Below are 9,007 nucleotides of genomic sequence, written 5' to 3'. Positions count from 1 at the left end.
ATGCATGGAAAGTCTCCTTTTCCCAGGCACTGTAGTAAGTGTTTCATATAACAATTATGGAGATGATGAAGATGATGATAATGATCATGATGGTGATGGGGTAGGGGGGAGGGTGGTAGTGGTGATGCCATTCATCAATCAATTCGTTTGTTCCAGGCTCTGCACTAAATACTTTACATACATGTCTTGATTCACCCTCATAATAACACTATGGTAATATTATGTCCTTTTCACATATCAGAAATTAGGAATTCAAAAGTTTAAGTAACCTGCCCGAGGTCACAAAGCTAACAAGCAGCACAGAAATAATAGTAATCTGGAAAGGGGTACTATGGAACCTGTTTGCGGTTTTAACTGCTTTGCTACAAAGCTCAAATTGTTGGAAATTGGGTGGGAAGCCTGAAGTCAGTAAGGAAGCACGCGTGTGAACCTAGAAGGGTATAATTTTTAAAAATGTTTAATGTTCATTTATTTTTGAGAGAGAGAAAGAGTGTGAGTGGGGTAGGAGCAGAGAGAGGGAGACACAGCATCTGAAGCAGGCTCTAGGTTCTGAGCTGTCAGCACAGAGCCAGGCGCAGGACTCAAACTCCTGAACCAAAAGATCATGACCTGCGTTGAAGTTGCATGCTTAACTGACTGAGCCACCTAGGCACTCTGGAAGGGTATGATTTTCAAGAGATGATATGGGAAAGATGAGTACATTGTGGAAGATTAAGAGAGGCAAAGCTCTGATGGTCTGATAAATGATTGTATTAGTTTTTAAAAAGAAGAGGAAAAGAAAGATGATGGTGAATAAGAAACAAAGGAGAATGTTGGCATTATTTTTTTTTTATTCATTTAATCCAATTGTAACAGCTTAGGAAGGATGGGAAAATACAAGATTTTATCAGGAGGGAGAGAAAAAATTTTGCGGGCCATTGTAAATTAGGGATGGAGATTACAGTGTTACAGTTTTCCGGAAAATGCCTTTTGTGAGATTTTTCATGGTGATAATTTGATCATGAGCTCGCGAGGTCCCTAAGAGGACTCTTCGCCCAAGAACTTAACAGGTCTTGGTTATATTTTTAGAAATAAGAACAACATAACAAAAAGACCATACCAGGTTTTGCTCTCATGATGCTTATCATCTGAAGTTTAGGGTGACCTTTCAAACCTGGGTATTTTAAATGACCTGTAATAATTCGCTGGGATAATCAGCATAGACTTAGACTGTTGTGAACAAACTATAATTTTTGCTCATCCTCCTAATGAAGAAAATAGTCAATAAGCAGACAAAAATAAATAAGTATGTAATTACAAGTTTCTGAGTCCTTTAATAGAAACAAAATTTACTTGCATAGGGTGATCAGGGAGGGATTCTTTTTGGAGGTCACATTAAACTACTATCTAAAGGATAAAAGGGAAATATTCATGTGAAGAGGGAATAGCATCACGTTTTCATACGACCTGATCTGGGAAAGAACTCTGCCTGTCCAAGGAACTGAAAGGGTGCTATGTGTCTGACGGCCCCAATGAAGGAAGGGCATGAGAGAGGCTGGACATAAAGAGACAACCGGTAGGTCAAACAGGATTTTTATTTTAAGTGCAATAGGAAGTCACTGAGATGGTTAACTAATCTAATGAGATAATCCAATTTATGTTAACATGTGTGGGTGGGGGCTGGGAGCTGTCTCGTGAAAGTATTTAGCAGGGGGGCAAAAGTGGCAGCAAAGACTGAGACAAATGGACAGAATCTATGTACGACCTAGAGATAAAACAATCAGCTATGCTGATGGCCAAATGTAAGGAGTGTGGTGACCACTTCTGAGCTGGAGAAGACTTTCAGACAAAAGGTCATCAAAATATGAAAGGTAAGAGCAATTGATTCCAGTTTTTAAGACTTAACTCAGTCCCTCTCCTCTTTTCCTTGAAAACGTCCACATTATCAGAGTTCTTTAGTGGAAAGCAAGAGAAATGGATTCAGAATGGCTTGGGTAAAAGCAATGGATGGAAAAGCTAATGGGGATTCAGAGTCAAGGAGAAGTTGGAGATCCAGGTTTGGAAATAAGCAGAAACCAAGGTACCTGACGAGGCAGGAAAGACAAGTGACTAATTCGGGCCACCATTTTCAGTGTTTCTGAACCTCTGTGCAAGAAATTGAATCCAGGAAGGGAGTATCTGACTGGCTCAGTTTGTGTCATCTGCCCCTTCTTTCACCAGACTATAACCAAATGGAAAAGTTAATTTCTTATATGAAGTGCAGAAAGCAGTCATTAGGCAGCCAGACCAACATCTGACATGTGCACAGGAAGCTATTGGGAGAAGAGACTTAAAACTGGATATGGAGAGGGGCACCTGAGTGGCTCAGTTGGTTAAGCGTCTGACATTGGCTCAGGTCACCATCTCATGGTTGGTGAGTTCGAGCCCTGCATCAGGCTCTGCACTGACAGTGCGGAGCCTGCTTGGGATTCTCTCTCTCCCTCTCTCCCTGCCTCTCTCTCTCAATAAATAAATAAATTAATAAACTTAAAAAAAAAAACCTGGATATGGAAAAAGGGGAACCCTCATGCACTGTTGATGGGAATGCAAACAGGTGCAGTCACTGTGGAAAACAGTATGGAGGTTCTTCAAAAAATTAAAAGTAGAATTACCATATGGTCCAGTAATTCCCCTACTGGGTGTTTATCCAAAGAAAATGAAAACACTAATTCAAAAAGATATATATGCACCCCTAAGTTTATTGCAGCATTATTTGCAATAGACAAGATATGGAAGCAATCCAAGTGTTCATCAATAGAATTATTGAACAAAATTGCACAGAATTGTTGAATCCCTACAGTGTATACCCAAAACTAACAGAACACTGTATTTTAACTATGCTGGAATTTTAGAAATAAATTAATTTTTAAAAACCTGAAATACCCCCCCCCCCAAAAAAAAAACCTGAAATACCCAATGGTCCAGGAGTAATCAGGCATCCACTCAGCCACTTGGGAAAATCTGAGATGGGGGGAAGGGGTGGGTAGTAAAACGGTTCCTGAATTATACTCAGGAAGGTAACAAGTACAGGGCCAAACTCCTGCTTTCCTGGATGGAAAGGAGAAGAGTCATTTCTACAAACCACTTTCCCCCACCCTGATATAAAAATAGCTTAATTGCTCGCATTTTTATCAGCCATATTTAATTTGCTTTTTGGTCTGCATTTGGTGATAATCCAGGGGAATTAGTGAACCTGGGTCCTCTTCACTACACTGGGCTGATTTAGCTAATGATCTGTTAATGAGTTGTTAATCACTTATTCAAATTGGGAGGGTTGGGTGACTGAGCAGGTGTTAAACCTGGAGGAAGAATCTGCAGCAGAAAATCCTTCAATTTTCATTTCACCTGGAGCAGGCTCTACCTTGCTCTCCCTTCACTTTTGTGGTGTGTGTGTGTGTGTGTGTGTGTGTGTGTGTGTGTGTGTGTGTGTTTCTCCCGCATTCTGGCAAGGTCTGGAACAAATTTGGCTCTTGATGTGCCCTGAAGGGCTGATAGCCAGGGTGTCCGGGTCTTGAATGTCCTATCTTGGTTGCTGATGCAGCTAGGAAGGCTAGTTTAGCGGCATTTTGGCTACACCAATTGGAAAGCCACTGAGCTTCAGAAAACTAATAATTGATTCATCTCTCAGTAAGTGTTCTGGCAGCAACAAACTATAAAATTCTAAATAACCGTATGGAACTATACAGTATATGAAGATACTGTCACAGGCATGATGGCGTTTCATCATAAATAGCAGCCCTGTGACATGAAGTGAGGAAGCATTTCCCACACGATATGATGATGAGGAAGGTTAAGAACCTGCTTCCAAGGCCACTTAACTTGAAAGTAACGGAACTGGATTTTAATTCCAGGTGTGACTGACTCCAAATCTTATTTACTGAACCATGTTGCCTCTTCTAGAATCTAAAGTAAACAACTTAAAAGATATGGAATTGATATCATATGCTTCACGCATGAAACACGTATCCTGCTCCTACACTGGTGTTATTAAATGACAGACAGGAGAAAACGTCCTTCAGAACCACATGGAGAATTGGTTACCATTCTTAGTCTCCATTCCAGATCTTCCAGATTTGAGAGTAGGTCCCATGCATCTGTATTTTACACACTCCCCAAGCAGTGTTTGTGCACACTAACGTTTGGGAATTTTAGTCCCTCGCTGATCGCTTTACCCATTACCATAGCCAACACATTTAATAAGATTAATGACCTAGTCTCTCAGACTAGAGTATATTAGAAGCATACATTAGAAGATGGAATGGAAAAGAAAATGAAAGGCTTTTTGAGGTGAGCACACATATCAGGAGGGGTGATATTTGACAAACTCCTACTGAGAAATAAGAAAGAAACACTAAAATGTAAGCACAGCCCTGTATTTGTGACAGTAAAGTACAATAGTGGAAGCTAATTATGACCATCCTGTCTCAAAGGCAAAACAAAAAACAAAAAAAAAGTTTAAATCATATTCAGTATCCTTTCTCTGTGAATACCAGGAAAGACACCATAAATGTTTAAAACTTTTTGTGACAGAACTGTAAACAAAAACTTATTTTGATACATTTACTTTTAAGAGTTCCCTGAAGTAAGGGGGTGCCTGAGTGGCTCAGTTGGTTAAGCCTCCGACTTCAGATCATGATCTCACGGCTCCGTGAGTTCAAGCCCCGCATGGGGCTCTGTGCTGACAGGTCAGGGCCTGGAGCCTGTTTCAGATTCTGTGTCTCCCTCTCTTTCTGTCCTTCCCCTACTCATGCTCTGTCTCTCTCTCAAAAACAAATAAACATTTTTAAAAAAAATTTTTAAAAAGAGTTCCCTGAAGAAGAACATTTTACTCTAAGTTAAAATACCAGATTTCACTTCTTACCCTGACAACTAATTTTGTAACATGGGCAAGCTTTTTCACCTCTATTTTCTTAACTTCAGCTTTCTCACAACTGTGAAATGCCCTAAGTTTTGAGGATAAAATCAAACAGTGGCTGTGAAAGCCCTGTGTATATGGAAAAGCATTGTATGGATGTTAGGTATTATAAGCATCTGAAAAATCCCCACACCGTCTTTATTCCTGCATGGTTCCAGATTAATAGGGCATCATTGTATTCTACTAGTTAGCTAGAGCAGGGATGCAGGAAGGACTTATCTCTTAAATAAATATAAATATGAGTCCAGTGAAACAATTTATCAGAATATTTATGTTCCTAGTTTCTGTTCCTAGTTCAAGCGAGTGACCATAGGCAAAGAATCCTTTCACTTAATATAAGCTTTCTTATCTTCAGAAGGGGATTGGAAGTCCTACTGATTGTATATCAAAAAGCATGTCATAAGAGTAGTGGAGAATCTCTTGGAAAATGGAATTTTCTGGACATTCTTAGTCTCTAAATGCAAACTAGGCGTATTATAAGGCATGGAACAGCATTTTCGTTGAAGTGTCTGATCGCCAGAGCTGGTAGGTAACCCAGAAACCACACATGATTACTTCTTTTATCATTGAACATAGAAATTCTAAAGCAATCATTCCATTGACAAGTTTTACGGAAAAATTTCAGAGTTAGGTTAATTTGGGGAGATTCAAATAAGAATGGCTACTTGCTGCTGTTATTGGTTATTTGTCTGCTTTTCTCTTTGGTTTTGTGATGTGTGTGTGCATGTGTGTGTGTGTGTGTGTGTGTGTGTGTGTGTGTGTGTGTGTTGTGCTTTTCCTGAGTCAATATTTCCTCAAATCAATGGCCTGAAAGGAATCTAAATAAGGCAGAGTTTTTCAAAGATGAGCAATATATTTAAACCTATTTTTCTGCTGAGATCTATGTTTTCTCATTTTCTAGAGAAAAAGGAATGTTTGAGACCTACTGACCAGAAAGTTTTGTTTAAAAAAAAAAAAACAGAAATTTTTAAATCAAAGGAAATATGGGCAAAGCTGTCACTCCAACAAGATATGCTAGTTTTTCTTTCTTTTTTTTTCTTAACTCCTTGTTGGCAGATAAAATCGAAGGGAACAAAAGATCCACATTTTCCAGAACATACTAGGAGTTTACAAATGCCTGCCTGATACTCACTTGCCAGGTAATTTACTTTAGGGTTTTAAGATATCAACTAGTTGTGTTTTATTTTTTCCCCAGAACCAGGAGGGAAATTCTATTTTTTTTGTAATCATACTAGCCAATAATACTCACATGAAATCATCTTGAGAATTTCTTTAATATACTACTAGTTTGAGTATTTTATCCCGGTCAATGAAACAAAATTTGCTGTTTCATTTCTTTTCAGGATCGTTGATTCTTATTTAAGACGTAAGACCCAAAATCCAACATGATTCACCTAAACTCCCAAACCAAGACAGCTTAAAACATGTAAAGAGGCTTTGTTAAAGGTCATTTAGATTTCCTCTAAATTGGAGGAAATTCTGCCAATCCCCATCCTTTAAAGATAAATGCGTTCATTATACTACTTGGAGAAAGGGATGTGATAAAATAAATGGAAGTTATTAAAGAAAAAGGGATCGGCTGCAGTTGAGACAACTGTTTGTTTTGCCACAACCAAATTCGTTTCCAGAAAGAAAAGTCCTTATCAATTTCTAGGGAATGGTTTGTTCTGTCACCGTGGATGCAGTGTTAGTGTTCTTTACGGCTCTCTCAGAGCCAGTGCAGTGACACCCATGTAAATAAAGGAGAAGAGAAGGCTTAATCATGCCTGTCACTGGCCAGTTATTAACATTTTCCAACAAGGGCCTTAGAAGACAAATTCTGAGAGGTCAATTTGTATTTCAAGAGTGGAGCCAAAAGAGAGAACGCTTACTTGAGAACAGCGTGCTTGTGGCAAGAGCAGGTGTGTGAAGTCCACTTCAATTTGGCAAGCCTTTATTAAGCATCTTTTAGGTCACAGACATCATCATTCAAGGAGTTTATTGTCTAGTAGAGAAAACTGTTAAGGAAACACATAAATGCAACAAACATTTGTCAAAGCAATTTTAATAGACATATATACAAGATACAAAGGAGAGATTGATTAACACTTTCTGAAAAATTAAATTCAGGGAAAGCCTTGAGTTGGAGGCATGGCTGTAAGGGAGACAAAAATGTCTGACACCAGAGGTGGAAGAAAAGCTCCAGGTAGAGATCATACATGAGCAAAGGCTTGGACGTGTCCAATACCATGGCAAGTTCTAGAAAACATGGTTCCGTATGAATGGAGCCTAATGTTCCTGGGGGAAGAAGAGATTTGGGAGACAGGCAGAACTTTATGAAACAACTTCACATTGGGAAGCCATTGAATGGGTATTTTGAATAACAATTAGATGATTAGGAAGCTTTTTAGAGATTGGGTTAAATGCGATCATGATTGGAGACCTGGAGATGCTAGGAAAATTTGGGAAGATCTAAGAGTGAGAGATGTGATGTTCCAAATCAAGGTGGTAGAGGTAAAATCAAATATAAAAATGGTGATGCAGGTCAGAGAAAGTTTTTTCTAGAGTTTCTGGGTCTTGGTGTTGTTTTGATATAGGATACGTGACTTATTGGATGTAGGCATGATACCCAGCTATTTCAAAGTGACCACTAGTTCAAATCTATCATGCCCTTCTGTCTGTCCTCCACTGTATCATCATAACAAGTTCTGTGTCATCCCCTACTCCTTTCTCAGTCTGCCATACCAGGCCATTTTTCTATGCCCTCTGGAACCGTCAATCCTGCTGTCTTTGTGGTATATGTGGATGTTCACTCAAAAATCCATTCTGAAGTATAGGTACCGTGGTTCAGTTCATTTTGTCATTATTTGTGCACTTTTTAAATACTTTCCTCAAATGGTAGATAATTATTTTCTCACATCTGTTTTAATTCTAGAAAAAGAAGAGCTTGTGCTGTCCTTCTGGTTCTCTGTGACTTCTTACTGCTCTTCCTGTTAAATTTAAACCATCTCCTTTGAGGTTTCTGCCCTCTGACTACACCATTCTCTAAATAGCATGATCTGTTGTTTTCCAATTTGTCCCTCTTCAGTCTTTAGTCAGCCCCATGAATTTTTAGTCATTAAAAATTCTTCCCCACTCTCTTTGTAGCCAACCCAAACTCTCAAAATTCTCAAAATGGGAGCATCAACTCTCATTACTTCAAATTCTATAAGGATAATTCATTGAACAACCTTGGTTCACATCCTTAGGTTCTTCATCTCCAAACGACCCATTCTAACCCTTTCAAGTTTATTCCTTGAACTTGGTTATATGTAGATTGCTTCACATTCCAAAATCTCTATCAGTCACCCTCTCTTCTAAACAAAATTTTTTTTCTTCCGCCTTGTTTACCAAAATTTTCTTGCTTTAACCTTCCAGGTGCCTCCACTCACTCTTCCCTTCTGATCTTTAGAATCCAGAATCCATCTCTTAAATAACACTGTCCATAAAGCATAACATCATTTCCCCCTCAGTGTTGTGCCTCATCCCCCTTTCAAACCTCCAGTATTGAATGAACCTGGACAAATATATCTTCCATGCCTGCACCTGAGTTGCTGAACACAGATTTATTTATTCATTCATTCATTCATTCATTCATTTATGTCTTTGAATTTTTTTTTTTTGAGAGAGAGAGAGAGAGAGAGAAAGAGAGAGAACAAGCCTGGGAGTGGCAGAGAGAGAGGGAGAGACAAATCCCAAGTAGGCTATGCTCTGCCAACGTAGAGCCCCACACGGGGCTCGAACTCACACACTGTGAGATCATGATCTGAGCTAAAACCAAGAGTCAGATGTTTAACCAACTGAGCCACCCAGGCCCCCCTGAGCACATATTTAAAAACAAAAGAAAACAAAGCACCCAAAAAGACAGGCTGGCTCTAGTATAACTCCATTGTCTTTATTTTTTTTTTATTTTTTTTTTTAAATTTTTTTTTCAACGTTTTTACTTATTTTTGGGACAGAGAGAGACAGAGCATGAACGGGGGAGGGGCAGAGAGAGAGGGAGACACAGAATCAGAAACAGGCTCCAGGCTCTGAGCCATCAGCCCAGAGCCCGAC

General features: G+C 39.1%; 1 long non-coding RNA gene across 1 annotated transcript in view; it reads left to right on the top strand.

Moving 5' to 3' along the window:
• Window positions 1-1,731: 1,731 nt before the first annotated feature.
• The window catches only part of LOC121035298 (uncharacterized), a 43,896-nt gene continuing 36,620 nt past the window's right edge, over window positions 1,732-9,007 (top strand). The window contains exon 1 of the long non-coding RNA XR_005792838.1: window positions 1,732-1,850. This is a non-coding gene — a long non-coding RNA (uncharacterized LOC121035298). The remainder of the gene's footprint in view (window positions 1,851-9,007) is intronic.

The sequence above is a fragment of the Herpailurus yagouaroundi genome, unplaced genomic scaffold, assembly GCF_014898765.1.
Source record: "Herpailurus yagouaroundi ecotype Mexico unplaced genomic scaffold, PumYag 161, whole genome shotgun sequence".
Taxonomy (NCBI): domain Eukaryota; kingdom Metazoa; phylum Chordata; class Mammalia; order Carnivora; family Felidae; genus Herpailurus; species Herpailurus yagouaroundi.
Note: the sequence above shows the minus strand (reverse complement) of the source record. Positions and strands in the feature narration are given on the sequence as shown.